Genomic DNA, 24958 nt, shown 5'->3' with positions numbered 1-24958 from the left:
TAGACCTCATGAGAGAGATCTATATATAGGAGTTTTGGAGAAAGAATGAGTCAACTTGAGGCTGGCATGAAGCTGACTAGTGTCCTCTCTCACTTCAGTTATTCTTCAGTTCTTGAGTCCACTTGGAGGTTCTTGCTTCCACTTGGAGATCTAGAACCTCTTACTCATCACTAGTCGAATTCCCTGATCCAAGTGTCATTTTGGAAGCTTCCTAGGCATTGACACCTTGAGGAATGACTGTGCCACATGTCCCAACTCGCCCAGCATAGGTAGCCTTCTTTGTAGTTGACATTCAGCGCAGGTAGATAGTGGAGCAATTGATATTCAGCGCAGATGCTCAGTGGAGCAGTTGACATGATCTAGAATTGCCTTATTTTTGAGTGTTTTCAGGTGGAGAACTTTTATTTAGTGCTGTGGTTTGCTGACCTTGTTCCTCTAGGGGTAGGAACAACATGTTTAGGGACTTTGGATCCCTTAGATTATGGACATTCCATGCTTCATGCTGTAAGGCACAAAAATGTCTATAACAGTTGCCCCCTAAAGTATGAGGTCGTTTATCGGGTGAAATGCTTTATCAGGAGGATCCGAAGTTCATTCAATCGCTGAGAGGTGACCTGTAATAAGATACAATACAATACATTATTTTTCATACTGTTTTCATGATCTAGCTGAGGCGGGCATTCCCATGCTCAGCTTTATAAATTCATTTTGGTACATAGAACAGACGATCGTCTGATGGTAGACTGATAATTTTGGTGAAAATTATCATCCTTTGAGTAGGATGATCATCTGCTGCAACGATGTACATGTCAAATGTCTTTATATTTCCTGAATATATATCGCAGCCCGGATGGATGAAACTAGATCCGGGGTCTTCAAACTCGTTCGATCTTCACTCTAAGTACAAGTCGATCCATGTGAGAATTGTGCTGAAGTCGAACATGGAAAGAAATCGCTTGATTACCGGTCAATAAAGTAAACCGTTAACAAGCGCGAGAGGAATCACCGATAATGATAATGACCCTCAAGGTACTGCAGTACAATTCACGTGGTGTGAATAAAGGACTTGGCTTCGAACAGCATGCAAAATCTTCTGGTCGAAGGTCATTGATTTATACCTGTCGCCGGAAGTGAGAAACTTGCCATTGAGGCATGCAAGCTTCAAAGTACTGAGGGGGTTGTTCCTAGATCAACTTCTTGGATAATGAGCTGAAGTCGACAAGAAGAGATCCTTCAAAGGAGGGCCCTAATGAATCCCACTTCAGTGACACGGAACGGAGCTAATGATTTTAATGGAGGTGAAAACAATTTGTGAAATATGATTCAGGGTGGCGGTCATGAAAGGATGAAAGATGATGTATGGTAGTGGATGGGACACGGTTGACTCTTTCCGAACGACATCTCTTGAACATATAACGACACTGATGCGATGGATCGGTAGCATTACCCCAAATGTGGATGGTTTGGAGAGACCATGGTGATGAGACCGGTGAATGAAACAACCCAACCCGATGTGATACGGAGGAAAAGTGTCATGTTCAAGAGCGACTTGCTACCATTAAAGCTTTGAGGTTCTCCCATTTTTTCCCCAGTCATTTCTGACCAGTACCTCTTTATTTTTGTCAAGCTTGAGGAGGATAACATATGCCTGTTCTATAACCTGCCCTTCGGGCAAGCCCATCACTATGTTTTAATGAGCCTAGCGATAGGGAAACTCGTTCTCGTCTAAAGACAAGTTTGTCGCTATTTAATTATTTTAACGAGTCTAACGACAAGGAAAACTCGGTCCTTTTCATTTTTAGAGAGTCTGAAAAGGTACAGAAAGTTAACTCCAAAATTCCTTTTTCGTCATCTAATCCCTTAAGTCCAAAAAAGTATAAAACAATACAGAAGGGATGAGTTTTCGATAACTTTAACGAGCCGAATAAAACAAGCGCTCGACCTTTTTGTGCAATAATCCCTCAGGTCCAAAAAGATTAAAATCTAGAGGAGGGATAGCTCTTCCGGTCACTTTAACGAGCTGGAAGGCCAAAACTCGGCAAACTTTTCATATTTTACAAGTCAGTTGAAAAGAGCTTAAAGAAGACTCGTCTTTTGAGGAACGAGTGATAAACAGGGATAGCAGCAGATTCCAGGTACAGGTTTGGAATTTTCCAATCACGGCAGTGTCACAAGGATGGCTAGGTGAAATCACTCTTCGCAGCTGTTCCTCAAAATGGGTAAACAATCATATGGAGGTGAACGACCGGCCAAATGAAAGTGGAGGTGGCAGGTGCAAACACGACCAAGGCTTTTTATGGCTGATAAATTTACGATCACAGTGGTTATTTACCGGGATAGGTTCTTTTTTTATTTAAAAATGAGCTTAAACTCTGGAGGAAACATTGCTCACTGCCTATATTTATTTTTTAACGAGCATGAAGACCGCGTTAAAACTGCTCGGATCTTGCGTTTATTTTTTAACAAGCATGAACTTTATGCTAAAACTGCTCGATATACCAGTCATAAGATAAGAAATGTCCCCTGTGAGATCTCTATTTTTTAAGGAGTTTCATCTTCACTAAGCTTTACTCCATATCCTTTCTTTATGCAAGTTTGGAAACGACTAATCCCAAAAACAGATAAATAACCGCTCTTAGCTTGCACTCCAAAAGGTTTGCATGCCCCCAGGTATAAAATACAATTTCAAGGTTGCCCCTCCTCTCCCCCACCTCTGCTTTTCTTTGGGTGTTCACAGCTACTTGTCATCTTGCTAGTCTAATGTTAACGATACTTGTCTTCTCGTTATTTTTAACGGGTCTTATGCGATACTTGTCTTCTCGTCAGCCCAACTTTAAACAGATCTTTTGCAAGATCGCAAGAGAACAGCTACTTGCGACAAGAGAGCAGCTACTTGCGACAAGAGAAGAACACTACTCAAAGACAAAACATTTGTGTTATTGAGGGAGGCTTACCTCTTTCTGGTTACCCAAAGATTGTCTCGTTAATCTTTCAAACAAAACACTTCCTCAGCAATGTCTACCGAAATAGACAAGGGTGAATGACCTTTGTCAAACACGTAACTTTGAGAAAAGAATCCTATTCCAGAACAACCCCTCTTCCATCCACGGACGGGGTACGGACTGGTCATATTCTCTCGCGGAAATTCTATCTTATACCCAAGGTTTTCTCTGCCCGAAGCAGACCAGGATGCATGCCCCCTGGGTTCCAGTCCCATCTTTCCGAATCACTCGCACTCATCGGGAAGGAGGACTGGGGGTGGAGACATTTCTTGATTGAATAGACCATTCAGGGTTGGTATGTGACTATTTGCGATGCGTGATCCCGGAAATGAAAGTTGGTCTACGAGCTTGACCATCCTTTCTTCGTGTGGAAAACACATTACTCTAAAGAGTGAGGAGACTATTGCTCCCATGCAATATATATAGTCTCGTCCAAGGAGTAGGTTATAATCCAAGGGTCCTTGAATGACCATCATGTTCATTTGAACGGTCTTCCCTTTCAATGTAACAGGCACATTGGGGAGGATCCCTAATGGTCGACTGGTTCCTTTATCGAAACCCGAGAGATTTCTTATCTCAGGCAAAAGCGCCGGGGAACCCAGTGCTTTCCAAGCAATAGAGGAAAGGATACTCACAGATGCCCCTTCATCAATGATAGTGCCAACCATTACCATTCTGTATATTTGGACTATGATTCTGAATGGTATACTGGCTGGCAACCGGGGTCTGCCTAGTTGGTTCCAATCAAAGGACACAACTAGGTTGCTTGGTGGTGGGACCGAATACACAGCCGGATATGACCCTGACGATGTTCCTTCCTGCGATAAAGGAATGGGCGCATTGCCCTGATGCTCATCAGAGTCGGTGTTGATGAAAAGAATCTGGATGGTGTCATCCTTATTCTCTTCAGTGAGGGTGTCATTTGAAGATGAATCTTCAGTGACGGTGTCATTTGAAGATGAGACTTCTGAAGGGAGAACCGGGTCAACTGCCGTTTCGACCTTTGGACTTTCGTCCGGTCTGGATTCAGTAGGTTCATTTTCAATGACTGACACTTCAGCTGACCACTTGAGCGGGCCAGCTGTATTCTCAACCAACGAAGGACTTGGCACGAGTTTTTTGTATCCAGGAGGAAGTCTCAACGGTGAAACCGGACGATCTTCCAAAACTCTCTTCGCTTCGTCTAAGAAGGGACAACGGTGGATGGCGTGATCGCCTTCACACAGTCTGCAGGGGGATCTTGCTCCCCCTCTTTGTCTTGAACCTTCACTTTCGCTGGTTGACGGTAAGCATTCAACATGGCTATCAGAGGTTGATGCTCCCGAACTGTGCAAACGAGGGGACCAGTCCCTTAGTATCCGGGGAATACAGGGACAATCTCTATGGAAGTGGTCTCCTCTACATATGACACATGGCGATTTAGGCCCAGTCTGTGCTGTGTGTGGATTTTTGTCAGATGTCTTTTGCTTGCCCCCAGTCGCCTTAGGCTCCTTCTTCTTCTTCTCTCTCTTCTTCTCCATGGGAGCTTGGCTTTTGCCGTCTCTACCTTGCGAAGATGAAGGATTGGAGGAAGAGTTATAGGAAGTAGAAGGCTGGTGGGCAGCTCTAGACTGATCTAACTGTTGACTCGACTGTTCAGGAACCATGTTGTTCTGAACTACATTGGTTGAGAATAGCCAAATTGGCAGGCCAATTGTCAGTCCTGGAAGCGACAATGTGGCCATGTGGGGCGCACCAACTTCTCCCCAAGAGGAGAAAGGACTAGGATTTCCATCATGGGGAATTCCTTGGTTGGTGTGTTCCATGTTCTCAACCTACAGATCAACGCAGGAATAGGAGGTGATTATGTTCCGTTTTAAAATAAATTTTATAACGACGCTTTAGACACAACTTGTTTTTTCAGTTTTAAAGAGTCGAGAAAAAGCTAAAGATGACTCTAGTCTCCTTCGATGTTTTAACGAGCCCGAAGTGACAAATGCTCGGATGGACTTTTTCAGTTATAGAGTTTGAAAAAGGCCAAAAGAAACTACTCTGGAGATCTAGGTAGAGGGTGTGCCAAACCTTTCGCAAAACCACAGAATACGTTTTACGGTACGGGTGGTCGATCTTCGTGAATGCTGTGTTCACTGCATTGCGATCAGTAGGGCGGCCGACACGGCTTCCTATGGATAAAGGCTTTGTTCCTATAGGGGTCTCCAAATATATACGCGACGGTACGTGGGAGCACAAGTCCGTATTGATACTTATCGCTTCACCGTGGAGGAATCACCCAACCACTCAACGGTAAGATATCACGTTTAACGATGCCGGAACACGTCTCTAGCTTAGACCTCTATGTGTTTGCATTATGTTTCAAAGCGTTGTTATGTAAATTCAATTTATTTTAAGGTTGATCTTGTTTAGCAGTTTGCCTTTATCGATCACCACGAGATGTATGGTACAACTCCTAAATGCAGTCTAAAGATGAGAAGCAAGCTTTTTCAATCTTTTCAACTTATGAAAATCTTAACTACTGAGGGAAAAGAAAGACATCATCTTTTCACACAGATCATAGAGCACACACTAATGCACTTTTTCCTAAATCAACATGCAAGTTGTCAAGATGCACATGCACAATGCAGGTATTTCTTTTCTCTTTCTTAATGTTGATGTACTACAAAAAGAAAGTTGTTGTATAACTTTGAATTCAATTTCAAGTGAAAGCAAACAAGCTTTTGTCCAAAATCAAAAGACACCTTAAGATTTACTCATTTCAACACTAGAAATACATAAATTCAAACCATATGACGAAAGCAAAAGCTCAATCAGCTATGAACAGCAAACAAACTAACTCTTAAGATCAGAATGACACTTATCACAGGTCTAGATCTAAGAGGCCACAGCAAGACTAGTTCACTTTCGTTATGGGAAACTGCAAATGATGTAAGAAATACTCAAAGAACAAATACAGTTTCTTTACACAACCGAGGCGGAATAGTGGCAAAGAAAGGTGGTTTCAGATAGGTACATTGACTGATAACAGGCTGCAAAAACAAGGATGAAAACAGGGCAACAGAAAGTAGAGAACCCCAGTTGCACAAGGCCTAACTGGTTCAGCGCAGGTAGTACACTATTAGTTTGACATTCAGCGTAGGTAGCCCCTTCGGGACCTGCGATGAAATGCAGACTACCTTCACAGTGCCTGCAATGAAGAGATAAACTTTCGTTTTTCTCAGGTTCTGGGTCACAGATTGCTCAAAAACCAACAGTTTTTGGCCAAATCAAAGCTATCAATCAAGTACACACTAAAGGATGAAAAGGAGGATGAAAAGCTATCACTAAGAGCTGTTCAGAGTCCTTGTGGATCAGCTCTTCAAATCATAAACATGCCCAGAAACTGAGCTAGAGTAGCTGCCCTCTACTTTGCATTTGAAAGATCCAAATGCAGTTCGATTCGGTACTCCCTGTGTTTAGGAAATGAATAGAAAAAACACAAACAACCAACAAGATACGATCCCCAGCGGAGTCGCCAATTTGTTGTTAGGAAAAGTATCCAATACGGAATGACCCTATCCCACTCTAAGGGTGATAGTACCTCAGCAACAATCAAAGCAAAGCTATCTAAGATTTCTTCTTTATGAAAGTAAAATAGGGGAGAAAGAGATCCACTAACCGATGTCTTCCGCTAATGATTGATCCAATCTTCTCTCCTTGCTGCTTGCCCCCAGCTCCTTGCTCTTTCACTGGCCCAACTACACCAAGATCCTGCAAAATTCCAAGAGAGGGAAACTACAAGAAGCATACATTCATAATTGATTCAAGGATTAGAATAAATCAAATACACAAGTATAACAATACATCATTGAGACACATGCATATAGAAGAACCTCAAATGCTTTATTAATGGAAGAAGTAAAGTTCAGGAAGTGATACAACCATAAGAGGCCCAATCCAGCATCACCTTCCCAGCAGAAAGAAATCTCCTCTTCACCTCCTTCAAAGCAAATCACCCAATAGTTCTAAACTCAAACCAACAACAATTCTTTACATTCACAAGATTCCCGCCTCCCTAGACCTCATGAGAGAGATCTATATATAGGAGTTTTGGAGAAAGGATGAGTCAGCTTGAGGCTGGCATGAAACTGACTAGTGTCCTCTCTCACTTCAGTTATTCTTCAGTTCTTGAGTCCACTTGGAGGTTCTTGCTTCCACTTGGAGATCTAGAACCTCTTACTCATCACCAGTTGAATTCCCTGATCCAAGTGTCATTTTGGAAGCTTCCTGGGCATTGACACCTTGAGGAATGACTGTGCCACATGTCCCAACTCGCCCAGTGCAGGTAGCCTTCTTTGTAGTTGACATTCAGCGCAGGTAGACAGTGGAGCAGTTGACATTCAGCGCAGATGCTCAGTGGAGCAGTTGACATGATCCAGAATTGCCTTGTTTTTGAGTGTTTTCAGGTGGAGAACTTTTATTCAGTGCTGTGGTTTGCTGACCTTGTTCCTCTAGGGGTAGGAACAACATGTTTAGGGACTTTGGATCCCTTAGATTATGGAAATTTCATGCTTCATGTTGTAAGGCACAAAAATTTCTATAACAAGTGTGGAAGAGTTGTTGTATGAGGCCAAGAGAGCTTGTGCTACTATGTGAGAGGCCAAGAGTTCCAAAGTAGAAGAATAAGGCTGAGATCTGAGTGTATGTTGTTGAGAGCAGAGGAATGATAACATTGGGCTTCTATAGAGTGAGCAAAGAAAAATAGAGTGATGAACTGGTTGTATGTTAGTGAATGATGTTGAGAGGAAATAATGAGTTACTACAGAGTGGGCAAAGGACCAAGTTCAACATCGGTTGAGTAGAGGAAAGGATTCGGAGAAGAATAGAGCTGATATCAAGCATAGTAGTTGCCATATACAAAGATCATTAGTTTGTTATTGAGTGTGGGTTAGAGCCTGCATACAGGAAGTTTGTGCTTCCATCTCTAGTGGGTGTTTAAGAAGGCTTGGGGGTTGGTGCCTCCTACAATTTGGTGCTTGCATAAATCCAAAGAGCTGCAAGTTGGTGCTTAAAAAAAATCCATGAAGTTGGTGCTTCAGATGGTGCTTTTGATAGGTTGATCAGGTGTCTACAAAAGGAGGGAGTTGATGCTTCCAGCTAGTGGGTGCTAGCAAATAATCAAAGGGAGTTGGTGTTTCCTGTGAGTGGTGGCTCACAAACAGAATGATGTAATAGAGTAGAATCTCCTATTTTTACATCAATAACAAAATAATCTTGTTGGTTTTTTCCCAGAAGGGTTTCCACGTAAAACCTCTGTGTCTCATGTGTTTGCTGCTCATGATGTAAATGATTGTATTGGTTGATATGGCTACTATTATGGTTTGTTAATGATCGATCACATATAACGGATGACTAAAGATAAATTGGCATAAGAGTTTAAATTATCCTTAATACTTATTCGAACACCCTCTCAGTATTAATTTTGTTTTCAACAATTGGCATCAGAGTAAGGTTCCTTTAGGAACAACTTGACCACTAGAAGGTAGATCAAAGGGAAACAATGGCTAATCAGGTTTGGATAATGGCACAAGGAGTTCCATTTTTAAATGGATCATATTATGAGCTCTGGAAGATCAAAATGAAAGCCTACTTGATGGTAATCAATGAATAAATTTGATGTCTGTGATATATGGAGAGAGGAATCAATTCAATATAGAAGCCAAGGAAATAATCATGAATTGGTTTTCTAAGCCAGATGTTGATAGAGTGAGGCATTGCGAGTCAAAAAAGGAAACGATAATTATATTACAATGTCTATATGGAGGAAAAGGATACACAACTCAAGAGCAGGCTGAAGAAGATTGTTTCTCAAGTAGTGAATGAAAACCTGTAGCTACTGGTGATAAGAAGAAAAGAAAGAAAAAGGAGACAACATCTAAAAGGAAAGATGCTTAAAAGATTAAAGATATTTCTTCCTGTGAGAAAATTATTGATCTTCACTCCAAGGATGGTGAATAAGAAGACCCAGATGAGAGGCCATGCGACTCATAAGGTAAGCTATTTCTTTGTGATAATTGTGAAGAGATAGGTCACTTTGACATTAGATGTATTGTTGATGGGCTGAAATGTACCACCAACAACTAAGGGGGTCTCCTCGGTGTGAAGTCCCAATTAGACCTCACACCATTTAGGATAGGAGCCCCATTCAGTATGTGGGCCTGAATTCCACCATAAATTCTTTCCCTGTTGGTTGTCAAATGATAAGGTCTCAGAGTGGGGACAAGGGTGAAATTCCCAAACAGTGAAACAAGAATCACCCCAAGATTGACAAACTACAAACAAAGATACAAATAAGTCTCAGTAGCAATAAAAAGAGGTATGCCATGAGAGAGATCAGTGATCTGAAACCCAATCAGACATACAATAAACATGAACATGCCATAAGTTAATTGAAAAATAGTTTCCAATAGATCAATGACAAGGCAAGGAACAACTAAACACAGATTCGAAAGCTAAACATTCATGCAATTACTATGAATCAGTCCATAACATATTGCGTATATGATGACACGCATACAAATATAGTGAAGTATCAGAGAGCCAATATAGCCAACATGAGTAAGCATGGGAATCAATGTCGAATGAAGAGAAAATCTTATTAATATTGGCTTCAAGTTCATAAATAGCAGTTGGTCAAAATCCAACAGTGGAACATGGGCTACTCAAATCATTTCCCAATGAAAAATCCTAGCCTCACTACAACTCCATCTACTAGCTTCCAAGGGATGAGTGCCTCTAGCTCTCAAGCATAAATCGACTAGATAATCCTAGCCTCAACTCAAGTGCTAAATTCCTCTCACAACTGAGGCATGAGGGCACATTTATAGAGGTCAAGTGACCTTTCATCTATCATGACCTTTGACCTTCCCTCATGCCCTTTCAACTACCCTCATGACTCTTGAGCTTACCCACTTCTTTCTCAAGCCAAAATGATTGTTACATGCCCACATCAATCCTAACATAGCTGTTGATATAATGGTGGGCAATATTTACATTACGATGAAGGAGAGAGAGGGAAGGATGTAGAGGGTTATTGGAAACCATAAAACATTTGTTGCCCATATGTCGCAACGATGTAGATGGTTGGTCCTGGAACCGACCTACTTGCCACTATGCTTCACTCACATTCATCAACCCTCTGGTGATGTGACTTGGAGTTTACTGAGAGGTTATTAGAACTTGGAAGGGACCACTTGGCTTGTTGAAAGGAAACCCTATTTGTGAAATATCCATGAGAAACTTTAATCCCTTCATGTAGACCAATTTTTTTTCCCTTCCTTCTACCTGTAGGAAAATAAAATTTGTTAAGAATAACTTCAATCAAAATGATAATGGAAATAGAACCAAATAATTGAAAGAATGACATTAATAAATAATTAATTTAGACCCCTGTGTGGTCAATTGTTGTGCCAACTTATTATCAATGCATGTGGCCTTGGAGGGCCCTCTTGGAATTCCTTATAATTCCTTAGATATATTTCCATCTATGAGATTTATCTCATCCACGAGACAAGTGTTGAATGCGGTTTCATTATTCTAACTCATACAAACATCTTCAATTCAAGGGGGTGCACCAATATGGCTTTCTTTAAGGGACCCGTAGGGGACTAGCCCACTTCTTCATGCTATAATTAATTCAATGGTGTCCTATCTCCCATGTCATTCTTCATGAGTTTAATCATATAAATCAAAACCCTAATTTCTCCCTTAATTGGCCCATCCACCACTAGCATAGAAATCTCATTGTGGAAACAAGCATTTCCGAATGGATGTTGTCTCCTTAGTTTCGGTTGGTGGGTTTCCCTCTTATGCAAGTGATTGATTGCACTATTTTCTCATTGAGTACAATCCACTGGGAACTGCAATCTGATATAATAACCATGATACTATACCTATCAAATATATGTTCTTCCCTATCCTCCCAAACGAACATTCCAATAAGTGTCCCCGCTGCTTGTAAATGACACTTTGAAATCATTTGATTTGAGAAAATAAATGGTATTCAAGTTATTAGAGACCACAAAAATATTCTAATAATCCACCCAAATTCTGTGCAACAAAACCGTGAACTTAGGGAAATCAGTAAGTGATTAAAATGCTTTTGTGGAGTTGTCATATTTCCTCAAAATTGTAATCTAATGTTTGAAAAAGACAACAATATATTATCCACTCATAGAAAACATAATTAATTTTTCCCCATTCTCGGCATAGTGTTATCTACAAGTTGAATAGCCAATATTGAATTGTTTCATCCATATGATTGGAGACCAATGGTAGATGATTCTACGATTATTATTAATTTCTTCATCATTTATACGAGACAAGTCAATTACTTGAGGAGAACTCTCAACATGAAATCGTATGGCATCGAATGCCATCAAATGAGGTTCTAGTGAAGATGCCATTCTAATGTTCTGTGATTCATCCAATGATTTCTAAGGAAGAAAATGGGAAACCATCAATCAAGTATTCCCTTCAAGAAGGACCTTTCAAAGAAATAATTGCATTGATGTAGTGACATGTGGAGTTATTTGTGATTTTCTAAAGTTCACATAGTCGCACTCCAGCAAAGTCACATCTCTTGGCTGCTTATTTGAGGCCTCATGATGCAATCCTGCAGCTTGGGAGGGATTTCGACCTACGGCGATCACATGGTCACATCTTTGAATAGGTCACACTCCCAGGAAAAGGAATGCGATCATGCGATTAGTTAGGAAGGCTACTACTTGGGGTGCCACAGAGAGGATCTGTGACTAGTGAGAGTCGCATGATCATATTTCACAAAGGCCACAACTTTGGAGGCTTGCTTGAGGTGCAAACCAAAGACATGGATGGAAATTCGATTCACTAGAGGTCGGCTAGTCGCAACTCTAGAGGCTTGTTTGAGGTGTGACCCAACAACTTGGGTAGAAATTTCAACTTATTGGAGATTAGGTAGTCATGTTTAGAGGTGTTCTCACTCTCGGTGTATCTCTGGGGTTTGTAACGTGGTTTTGTGACCAAAAGACATGGGACTATTAAAGTCATTTCTTCAGAAGTTCGCTTTTCGAAATTTTAGTGTCCACATTCCTCATGCTAGCCTCATGCAAACCTTTCATCACAACATCATGCCCATTACAATGTCTAGACCACATGTTCTCAATGGATCACATTGTTGCAGTCTAAAAGGAAGAGAGATTGACTATTTTTAGCGTAAGACTATGTTTGCAATGAGTGGTGCGTAAGGGAAGAATGTTAGTTATCCTATAGCATTGCTAGACTATCATCTGATTCTCACAACACAATCCCAAAACCATCTTAATGCAGTCCACATGTTGTTGTATGTGTTGATGGTGTCAATAATCATTTCCCGTATATGCGTTGACCCAAACTAGGTGATTAATGAAAACAATTACGTGTGTTTGGCCAATGCCAACAATTTCGATACTTGATCTGGCCTTGTCGGGTGTGCTTCCTTTGCTTTGCATTGGTGCATCATTTTTATAATGTGGATTGAATGCATTAACAATGTATGGCATATCATTTATCCCCTTCTTCTGACAAGACATAAACAAGCTACAAGTTCCCACCACACCTTGTAAATGAAGGCATCATCCTTAATGTTTGGATTCTCGATGTGATCCTCCATTTTCATATCCAAGATATATTTGTTTAAATTTTGGTACGAACCCATATCAATCCAACATCAACCCTTCATGGTGCCATTTATGCTATTGTGCACAATTTAAGTTTGGGATGGTCATTTCGATGGCACCATATGTGCTTTAGGAGGCCTCTCGATAAAAACAATGTCCTGAGGATGAGATTGCTTTATGCTAGCATTAATATTATCCTACGTGCCTATAATAACTATGACTTGTTGACTATGAAACAAAAGGAATTGCCTCATTTGATGTGAAACCCAACCACCTTCCCTTAGTCTCCATAGGACCATGATACATGGGTTTGCCACATCGCTTTTGTGATGTGAATGCACATAATCATAGGCTCAAACATTTTATAAACAACATCATTGCTTGAGAAAGGGATCCATGAAATCACTAATCGTATTATGTGGGCTTTACATGATTCACCATCATGTATCCAAGGAGGCTTTAAATATTGGTGTGGTCTTATATCATTTCTTCATGGTGCCACTTATACCTTCTGCATGATTAGAGTGTAGGTTGGTCTATTACGATAGCACCATATGCGTTTTGAGAGGGCTTCGATAAAGGTAATTCCTACAACATAAGACTGCCATAAAGAATGAAATGTGATGTTTCCATAATGTGACTGTGAAGGGCTAACACTCCCTTGTATAGGGGTTGTGGCCTCTTAGCTATGCCTTGCTACAAAATAGAATGTGTTGTCTCCCTTGCCCTGCATAGCACAATAATACACGTGTTAATTGCATGATATATATATATATATATATATATATATATATATATATATATATATATATATATATATATATATATATAATAATAATAATAATAACAATAATAATAATAATGCTTCACCACTCACTAGAAACCACAGCCTAGGGTGCACAATGAATGCTCAATGCTATTTCGAAAATGTCATGCTTTGGATTCCAGTCCTTTTTATATAAGATTGTTTAATACCAAACACAAGCATTAACCTAACATCCAGGGTGGTGTTAACATATCAAGGGGTCCTTGTAATGATGTAAATCTAGTGGGATGTGATGCTTATGGGAGTGCATGCATGGGGCAATAAGGGCAAGGTTGAAATATGAAGGTGACTCTCATTCAGACCAGTTACAGCTTCAAGGATGCACACGATGAGGACAACAACTCATCAACCCTAATGAATTTGTAAGGATGATGATATTACATATCTATTTGGGCACATCACTCCTGACATTCAGATCAGTACAATTAGGGCTTATCAAACCCTAATTCAGTTGCTACATTCCCTAGACAAGTCATCAAATTGAATGCTTTCATCCATGGAATTTTCCTAGCCTGAAACCCTACTAAAATGCCTCCTTGGGACACCAGCACAACCTTGGTCAGGGGTAACTGCGTTGCAGAGTAGGTAGGCCCATTCAGGCCTACACTGCAATGCACTTAGGCCCACTTTGACCTGCGCTGAGCAAGAATGAGCGAAATTGACATAGGATTCTAGGAATACTCTTTGATTCTAGAGCATTCTAGAAGGATGCCCAGCTCTTATCTCATCCTATGAGGTTGAATTTGGATATGATATGGATCAATTACCCCTGTATCCTATCATCCCTTTCTTTATGAAAACTAAATCCAATTTTGGAAAACCATTCAATGCCCAATTTATGACATAACCACCTACATTTTCCTATAAATTGACCACTCATCATAGTGATCAAGAGGATGGAATTTGAAGATTGTAGAGAAATACTGTTGGTTTGAGATTTGAGCTCATGTCAAGTAATGTTATGTTGTTGGATTGATGTGATTTTGGTGTGAAGAGGGTTTGGACTGAAGTTGGATGAGTGACACGGGATCAAACAGCTTTGGGTGTAACTCTTCCTTCTACATCAATAAAGTTGTTTGTTCCTTTTCCCATATTCTTGTTCATATCTATGATGCGTATATGTTTAAATGTCGCCGATTCCATTTATTTATAGTAGATAGATTGTATACTTTGATCGTTGTCGTCTTTTGTTTTTGTTGATAGGTATCGATTGAGCAAATTTAGTTTGAGTGGGAGAGACGGGAAAAATTCAAAGGAGGTTAAAGCAAGTGAAATATCACAAGTAAGTTCCTTCATCTCATCTATCTATTATAGGAAAAGGTTAAACCACTTTCTTTATGTTGTTCTAAGTGTAACTACCCACTTAGGGAAAATGTACTTATCCATAAGTATAAATTCCATATAAAAAATTGGCGACTCCACTGGGGAACGACCATCATTCCTGGTAGTTTAACCTTATCGTATTACATCCTAGTAGACTTTACTTGACTTCATTGATCTCTTTTTAATCATATTGAAGTGTTTTTTTGTCAAAAAGTGTGCTTAAATGTCTCCTAATTAGGCTCTCTGGCACTAGCACAGTGTTGGTCTTGACACAGTGCACTGCAAAGTAGCCTTAGCTTAGAGACAGTGCTCTGTAGTGCACTATATCCCACTTAGGGCTGTGCTGATCCCTGTCAAGCCAAAAAACCCATATTTTTCTTGGTTTTCTCTGAATTTGCTTCTGATGTTGTTTGCTAAAAGATCAATGTTTTCTACGCCTCTGAAATCAATTTTCATTTCTTCTCCTAGCGCTAAATTGACCTTGATTGTTTAGTGTTTCTTAAGGGATTTCTTTACAATTATTAATTCATTGTCAAAGTTAACTTACATTGATTAGTCTTTTCTAAAAAAGAATTGTCATAAAGTCTTCATTTCTTTGAAAAGAAACTGTCACAAAGTCTTCATTTCTTGTGAAAAGCATTGATTAATCATTTTTGCATTTAGTTTCTTTATGTTCATATAAAAATTAAAAGAAATGAAAAGAAAAACACGCATAATGCATTTAGAAGTTTGTGTGTGCTTGTAGGAATGGTATAGGGAAAGTTGCATTAGATGTGCTCTATGTTTTTTTTTTTAAGATTTTGATTTCTTTATCCCTTTTAGTTACGGTTTTCATTGTTTAAATCAAATGAAAATAATGTTTCTCATCATAGTTGCATTCTAGGAGTTTCAGAAACATCACATGGTGAACCTGAAAGGGAAAATTTTAAACAAGATCAACTAAAATTTATCTCAATTAACCTAATGGAGCATTGTAACTTAACGCATAACGTTTAGAGGTCTAGGCTAGAGACATGTTCTAACGTCGTTAAACATAGCAGCTGTCACTAATGGTCTGTGATACATTCCGAGCGTGATACGCCATTCCACGTACATAACTATATCGTAGCTCGTCCACGTACTTTCGGGTATATAGGGCGGTGTTTTAGTACAAAAGGTATAAAGGAATGCTCTCATTGTGTGGTTTTGCATTAGACAGCGCTAACATGGATTGGGCCTCCACATACTTTCGGGTATATATGGGAGGAGTACATTAGGTTGCTATCCATCCATAGGTAATCGAGTTGACCGCCTTGTATATTGTGATACACTGAAAGCAACATTCGGGGAGATTTCCAACACATATGTTAAGTCCTTGGTTTATTGAGGCAATGTATTGTAGTTCACAGTTACTTGGTAATCCTTTTGCCTAGATTATCCCTCTTTTGTTTTCTTATGTTATTTTGATTAATATAAAATAAAATGACCACGGATAATATCCTCCACATCACCCCTTGGTTGATCTTAGGTTGAGACATATGGAAACAACTCCAGAAACCACCGATCAAGGAATTTCTTTTGATGGGAATCCTAGTCTTTTTCCTCATTTCAGAAATATTAGTGCTCCTTATATGGCTACATTGTCCCTTCTGGGACTTACCATTGGCTTTCCAGTATGGTTTTCCTCAACCTCCTTGGCCCCGCAACTAAATATTCCTACAACTGGACAAAATCAACCTCCATTTGATCCTAGAGTTGACCCTTTACCTTCTTTGTCAGTTGTTTCTTCCTCCCCTTCTTCCTCTTCGACTAGTGAAAGTATTAACACTAGTAACCAGAAAGATAAGAAGAAGAAGAAAGGGAAGAAGAAGAAGAAGAAGAAGAAGAAGAAGAAGAAGAAAATTCAGCAGGGGGGAAACCAAGCAACCATTGCTTCGAATGCAACTTCTGATGAAAACCATCCGATAAGCCTCATAAACTTCGATATCCTTGGAAATGTTGTATGGGGGACCATCTTCTTCGAAACTATTCTGGTATTCCTCAGATCTTAGAAGAATGGTCTACTCATTCACATCATCCTGTGTAATCAACTTTTGGAGATCATGCTGGTGACACACCATCAACTAGTGGTATAAAGTTAAAGGAAAGAAGGGTAAACTTAAGTTTCCCTGTAGGTTATGTGAAGGGAATCACCCCATTCACCTTTTCCCTATCTGGATGAAGCCCGAAAAGTGTTGGATAACCATCCTTCTTCTCTGTAGCAACTTCCATCTGGTTATAGGAGACTCTCCCTTAATCCTTCACTAGTTGATGAAGTGACTAACCTAAATCAACTGTCGGTCAAACCCACTCTCTCTGAATGTGAATCCCATGAGTATATACCTGACCAATCATAGGTTGAGGAAATAGTTGACCCAATTTCACCTTTAATTAATCATACCTTTCCTATAGAGAGTGAGTATGATACCACTCAGGTTCTTTTCATTTCTTCATATTCCAATGAGCTTGGAGGCACCTGCTCCATCAAGACAAGAGGAAAATCCTCTCGTTCTTGTAACTCAAGGGGGTAATTCTCCCATTCTTACGGTACCCCCTCCAAGTATTCTGGTCACTTCCTTTGATTGGAATCAACTGGAAGGACTTCATCTTCCTTCTTATGTGCCTTTCCAGATAATAGTACAAGTTTATAATATGATTGTATCTGGAACTATTGTAGATGAAGGTGCATCTGTGATTATCCATTCCTCCACTGCTTGGAAAGTGCTTGGTTCTCCGCCATTTATGTCTATTACCTAGAATATGTTGGCTTTTAACAGAGGAACCAGTCAATCATTAGGTATGCTTCCTCAGTTTCCTATTACACTGGGAGGAATTTTTTTTATCTCAATGTCATGGTAGTCCCAAGCCATTTATATTACAATTTACTTCTTGGGTGAGACTATGTTTATGACATGGGAGCTATTGTTTCAACACTCTTTTGAATGATGTGTTTCCCGCATGAAGGCAAAATTGTCATCATTGACCAGCTTTCATTTCTCGACCCAAATATGGCTTCCAGTCAACCATCTTCCCTAAATGATCCTTTTATCCCAAAGGTATCTTCCCTGCCATGGGTCAATTATGTGGCAACCATTCCATTCCTACATGAACTGATGATCAACTCCATGATGTTGTGCATTATGTACTGGGGGTATTGGAACCAGATCTCTCTAATGGATTCCTTGCTATATATCCCTTCCAAAACATTGTTCTCCCATTTGATGAGAACCTCTTGGAAGTCATGACCTCTTATGGGTCATGATCAATGAATCATGAGCATAGTTCCTTGTCTTATGTCAAGCTCGTTAAAAAATGAAACAAGGAATATGAAGATAGTTCTTTTACTATGTCAACCTCATTAAAAATGAAACAGGTCCATGAGCATAGTTCCTTGTCTTGTGTCAAGCTCGTTGAAAAATGAAACAAAGAATATGAGGATAGTTCTTTTACTGTGTTAACCTCATTAAAAAAATGAGACAAAGTCCCCTGGAGCAAAGTTCCAATTCGAGTATTTGATTAGATCTCGTAAAATACTAGTAGAGTCTTTCACTTGATCTCGTAAATGAACCTTCATGCCATCCACCTAATAGCCATGAGCAGTCTACTTAGGTGAATGTAATGAAGCTTGGGGGGCATGCACCTAGAATCGAGTCATCATGTTGGGGGCATGTAAACCAATCACAAACATAGTTTTTTGTTTCATGCTTGTGTAAAAATGAAATTGAATCCATGCATAGTTTTTCATTTCAAGCTTGTGTAAACATGAAACTGAATCCAAGCATAGTTCCCTATGGTTTAAGCTTGTGTAAAAATGAACCCATCTCTATTTTAACCCTCGTGATTTCCATTCTATCAGCCTCTTTCGTAAGATGAGCCTTGGTTTTTTTCCTTCCATCGTCACTATCTGCTTGGCCGATCATACGCTTTCACTTGGTTATTTTATCCTTTTTGAGGAACAGTTGCAATGAGTGGTATTATTAGCTAGCCTATTCACATAAATAAACATGTTTTGAGAAGTTCCAACGTCAATAGAACCAATTGCTATCCTAGACACCACTCGTTCCTCTAATTGAAGTCCTCTTTAAGCTCTTTTCAAACTCTTGAACACATGAAAATATTGCCAGGCACTTGTCCTTTTCATCTCGTAAATGGATTGGAAATGACATCTACTCAACATAAGTTTAACCCTTTTCCAGACTGAGATAGATTACTTACGCAAAAGGAATACGTTGATTGAACATGGTCAATAGGTTCTCTCTTGTATTATTTTACACTTTTTTGGACTTGAGAGACAAATTTACAAAAAGAACTTGTGGAGTTTTATTTTTGTCCCTTTTCAAACTCTCTAAACATGAAAAGGACTGAGTTCTCATTGTCGTTAAACTCGTTAAAACATCAAATAGCAAAAAACTTGTCTATCATGACAAGACCGAGTTTCACCTTCACTAGGCTTGTTAAAACATCATATAGCAATGGATTCACCCGAAGGGTGGAATTATGCTACAATCATATGTTATACTCCTCAAGCTTGTTTAAAAAAATAAAGAGGTATTGGTTAGAAATGGCTGGGGAAAATGGAAAAGGGATAAATCACTTTATGGTAGCAAGTTATTTTTGAACATGACACTTTCACTTCATCTTTGTGGCTATTTGGGTTGGGTTATCTACTTGATGGTTATCATACCTATGGTCTATCACACCATCCATCACTTTGGTTTTGGTTCAATGCTGCCAATTCGTTTAGTATTGCTGACATGTTCAAGAGAAGTCACTTAGTAAACTTCATCCTTTGCAATACTCATAAACCTTCATTTTCATTACTGCCATTCCTGAACATTGTGTCATCAGTCACATTTTGTGTTCAAAATCATTACACTCGTTTCATGTCATTGATGGGGAATATCTCAAGGCCCTCGTGTGATGAGTTGCTTCTTGTCGATATCAGCACATTATCTAGGAAGTTGAATTAGAAACACCCTTCTAGTACCTTGAGGCTTGCATACATCAATGGCAAGTTTCTCACTTCCGGCGATAGGTTGGCATCACTGGCCTTCAACCGAAAGAATTTATATGGTGTTCGACATCAAAATATCTATTCACATCATGTAGAATGTACAGTAGTACCTTGAGAATCATTATCGTTATTGGTGATTTCTCTCGTGTCTGTTAACAACTTACATCATTGGTTGGTAATCAAAGAGTGTCTTCCCATGTTCCATTTCAGATCAAATTTTCACAAGGTTAGACTTGTACTTGAGCAAAAGATTGGACAAGATAGAAGACCCCTGATCTAGTTTCATCCATCCGGGCTGCGATTTCAGAAGATACTAAATCATATGTATGATGGCTTTACACAGATGGTCATCCTATCATGGGTCAATATTTGTAGACGACTATCTAATTTATGTACATGTAATGAAAATTTTATATGATGAGTATGGGTATGCCTTCCTTGAGCAATTCATGAAAAACTCAAAGATATCATGATATTATGTATTGTAATCGATGCAGGTCATCATCTTGCTTTAGATCCTCTTCATCACATCATAAATCATATCACTTGACATTATCATTTTCGACTTCATGCTCTAGGGGGAAACAGTTATAAGTCTATTTGGGCACATCACTCTTGACATTCAAATCAATACAATTAGTCCCGTCAAACCCTAATTCAGTTGCTACATGCCTTAGACAAGTCATCAAATTGAATGCTTTCATCCATGGAAGTTTCCTATCTTGAAACTCTGCTGAAATGCCTCCTTGGGACACCAACGCAGCCTTGGTCAGGGGTAACTACACTGCAGATCAGGTAGGCCCATTCAGGCCTGCACTCCAGTGCACTTAGGCCCACTTTGACCTGCGTTGGGTGAGAATGAGTGGAATTGACATAGGATTCTAGGAATATTATCTGATTCTAGAGCATTCTAGAAGGATCCCATCTCTTATCTCATCCTTTGAGGTTGATTTTGGATAGGCTATGGATCAATTACCCCTTTATCCTCACATCCATTTTGCCATGGAAACTACCTCCAATTTTGGAAAACCATTCATTGTCGAATTTATGACATAACCACCTGCATTTCCATATAAATTGACCACTCATCATAGTGATCAAGAGGTTGGAATTTGGATATTGTAGAGAAATACTATTGGTTTGATATTTGAGCTCATGTAAAGCAATGTTATGCTACTGGATTGATGTGCTTTTGGTGTGACAAGGGTTTGGACTGAAGCTGGATGAGTGACACGAGATCGAACCACTTCAGGTATAACTCTTCCTTCTACATCAATAAAGTTGTTTGTTCCTTTTTCCATATTATTATTCATATCTATGATGTGTATATGTTTAAATGTTGTCGATTCCATTTATTTATAGTAGATATATTGTATACTTTGATCATTGTCGTCTTCTGTTTCTGTTGACAAGAACTGATTGAGCGAATTCAGTTCGAGCGAGAGTAACGAGAGGAATTAAGAGGAGGTTAAAGGAAGTGAAAGATGACAAGTAAGTTCCTCCATATCATCTATTTATTATAGGAAAAGGTTTAACCACTTTCTTTTTGTTGTTCTAAGTGTAACTGCCCACTTAGGGAAAATGTACTTATCAATAAGTATAAATTCCATATAACATATGGTGATGGTGAGGAAAATTTGTTGACAAAATTATTCCCATAAAACCTAATGCTTATTGATGTGGTCATGCTTCAAGCTGAGATGATAAGGGTGAAGATGATAAGCATCTTGGAGATGTAGGATTAATTTAAAATATGGTTGGGCCCATAATCACATACCTTTAGGATTACTAAGATGCAAGAGGAATACACAATTCTCACAAACCCTAATGCACATGCCGAGGTGAAGGATCTGCCAAGAACCTAGGGAAATTGTTCTACAATTAATCTCACTATGATTCCATGTGATGGTGATGAGGATGTGCCCTTAGAGGCATTCAAATTAGGTAACAAGAGGGAGGGATCACTCTTTTGACAACCTAGGGTTTCTAACAAATGCTAATATTGTCAATAGTAAGGAAATCCAAATTGAATGCATGCTTATCCAAATATAGGACATCTACTGATCATGATGCATATAATGCAAAGATGAGCTTAAAAATCATGTGAGACTCTTAACGCATCAATGGAGCTACGTATATTCAAAACCCTAATGTGATCCTAAGGTCTATATCTAAAATAAAACATGATGTGTGGATGAAATGTATGAAGCGTTAGTGGGTGCATCAACAGGGTTCGATAGGAAAAGCTGTGGGAGGAGTAATTGGTTGAAGGCTTTATCGAAACCCTAGTAGCATGGGGTAAGAAGTGGTTTACCCAAAATTTTTGATATGCCCAAAAATTTGGGTGGTGTTGTAGCCGATACCACAATTGGCAAACCACTGTTAGAATCTAGTATCTCTGTCAACATCCTTGTAATAGTTCGATTCCAGATAATGATGCAAGGGAATATTGAACAGTCACTATGGGTACTTTTTACCTTGACCTTTACAGATACACCTTCCCTTTGTGTCTCAGTTAGGTCTTTCTAGTTAGTAAACACCCACATAGAAGTTCACATATTCCAGTAGTTGATGATGATGTAAAGAACGAGGCAGAGGGCTTATTGTATTCAGAATTTTTAAAATAAGTTTCTAGTTTTGCTCCACTACCAACAAGCTTGGAAAATACCCTAGCAGAGTCACTTCAAGAAGTCACAGACATTGATCTGCTTCCATCGAGCTTGGTCAGTATCCCGGTGGAGTCATTGCATTACCTCTCTACACGGGAATCCTTTATCTATCCTTTTCCCCTTATTTCATGTGTGCATTTTCACTTACTCCTGGGCATTCATGCACAAGGGTGGATGAGGGATCCTAACTTATTTTATGAGGAAGAGAGCTTCTTTCTTGTTTGACAGAAACTAAGAGATATCTAGATTCAGGTTTTCCCTCATGCCAAGCTTCCACATCTCATCTCTAGTTAACAAGTGAACAATGAAAACAATTCATTGAAACGTTTAAGACCACACTGAGTACAAGGTTTAGGTTATGGGTATATGTCATTCAAACTGATTAGGGTTCTGCACGAGAAATTTGTCCTTATTTTTCTTGTTAATAAGTGAAGCTTGTAGGAGAGATATCCAGGATGTAACTTTGATGACTAGTCCGAGAAGCTACCTATTGGAGTAACCATCACAACTACACAAAATCATTAGGGCTAGGGTTGTAATGCTAGGGAAAGGTGACCAAGGAAATTCTTATAGGGTTTCAACATGTACAAAGAGGTTGAAGCAATCACTTTAAGGTTTGAGCATGCACAAATAGGCATGAGAAGGCTAGGCACAACAACGAAGGTTCGAAAGCTCCAGGTTCATGAAGGCTAATGCAATGGCATGCAACATAGAAGTGAAAGGTTGGGTCAATGACTAGTGTATGTCATGTAAGAAAACAAATGCATGACGTAATTCAAAAAGTAGGACTTATGATGCAATGCAATTCTATACGCAGAAGAGATCAGCTAATTGTGGATAAAAGAATCATGCAAAGATTTTATGCACGCTATAAAGAAATGAGCAGTGCAAGAATATGAGTGCAAGTTAGTGGAAAATAAAAATGTAGGAAACTAAACTACCTACAGTAGGGAAAATAAAACATAACAAATTTAAAACATAAAGAAAATGCTAAGGAGAAAGCCTTAATGAAAAAATCAATAATTAAAACCTAAACCTAACTAGTATAAACCCTAATTTAACTAGAGAGGAGGTCGGGTCATGTGAAATCAAAATTCCAATGTAGTCACTGCAAAACTTCCCGACCTGCAGAAACAAATATGACAACAATTAGAATCTGTAAAAATAATTGTGCAAAAGACAAAATGCTTACTTGTGAAACATGCACAACAACAATAAAGTCACATTTACTTATAGGGAAACGTACCAAAAAATACCATTTAAAGCAAACTGCAATCCAATCTTGGTAAACATAATCACAAACTTGAAATTTATAATCATCCGGCCATGACATACATCCATTAATTCTTAACCCTAAATCTAATGTAAGTGAGGCAAGATATTAGTTGATAGTAGAGAAAGTCTCCAGATAAGACTGTTCAATCCAATCAACAACCCTATCATGATATAGATGATGATCAATTTGATGACTCTGAAAAAGGGGTTTTTTCCAGGTGTAACTAAGATACCTGAGGATTCAAATGCATAAACCCTAATTTCAGAAACCCTAGTTTGAAGTTTTCCATGGAGTTCATCAAGGGCGTGAGGACCTAACATAACCATCAGTGGAAGCTAAAGTTCCTCACCATCTTGATAAATCTCTAACCCTTCAAATGACAAGCCATCAAATATCAATAGTTTCGCCAGATTGATAGGTGAATGCATATGGTCATCACTAGTTGAATCAATGAAAATATTGTTGATTGGATCAGATGTTTGAATATTGATAGATTGGAAGTTTAACATATTATATTCTTTAGATTCTGAATAATGAATTGGATCAACAAGAATAGTCTCACGCAGAGGACAGGTTATGCAATTGGCACCTTCCCTTATGGGGGATTGTAATACATCATTTGATTGTATATGTTAACAAACTATATTGGCTAGGCAACAATCAAAACGATTTGAGACAATGGAAAAAGTACTCCCTTCAGCAAACAAATTAGGGTATAGAGGTTGATGCATGTCATCTAGTAGGGGGTAAAAAGATGTGTTCGAAGAAACCTCACTCGAATCAAAGGATTCTTGAGATGAACTTGCATCCAACAAGATGATGCTGAGGGGAGAGTGATGTGTGGAAACCATAATTTCAGAAACCCTAATTTGACTTGGTTTAGGGGTCTCATAAGGAATGTGAGAACCTGACATAATCATCAGTGGAATTTGAAGTACCTCAACTTCTTGATGAGTCCCCAAACATTTAAGATATGAATCATCAAATTCTAGTGGTTTCGTAGGATCAACAAATGGGTACAAATGATAATCACCAAAGGTGTGAGCGAATATGTTTTCAGTATAATGAAAATCACCGAAGCCACTGGTTTGATTAGGTTTGGTATCTGACACAAAAGGCTCTTCTTAGATTGAGAGTGAGGAGGAATTAATGAGAGAACCAT

This window comes from Pinus tabuliformis, chromosome X (assembly GCF_031772625.1).
Source record: "Pinus tabuliformis cultivar Carrire ecotype Pingquan chromosome X, CPIR1, whole genome shotgun sequence".
Lineage (NCBI taxonomy): Eukaryota > Viridiplantae > Streptophyta > Pinopsida > Pinales > Pinaceae > Pinus > Pinus tabuliformis.
Note: the sequence above shows the minus strand (reverse complement) of the source record.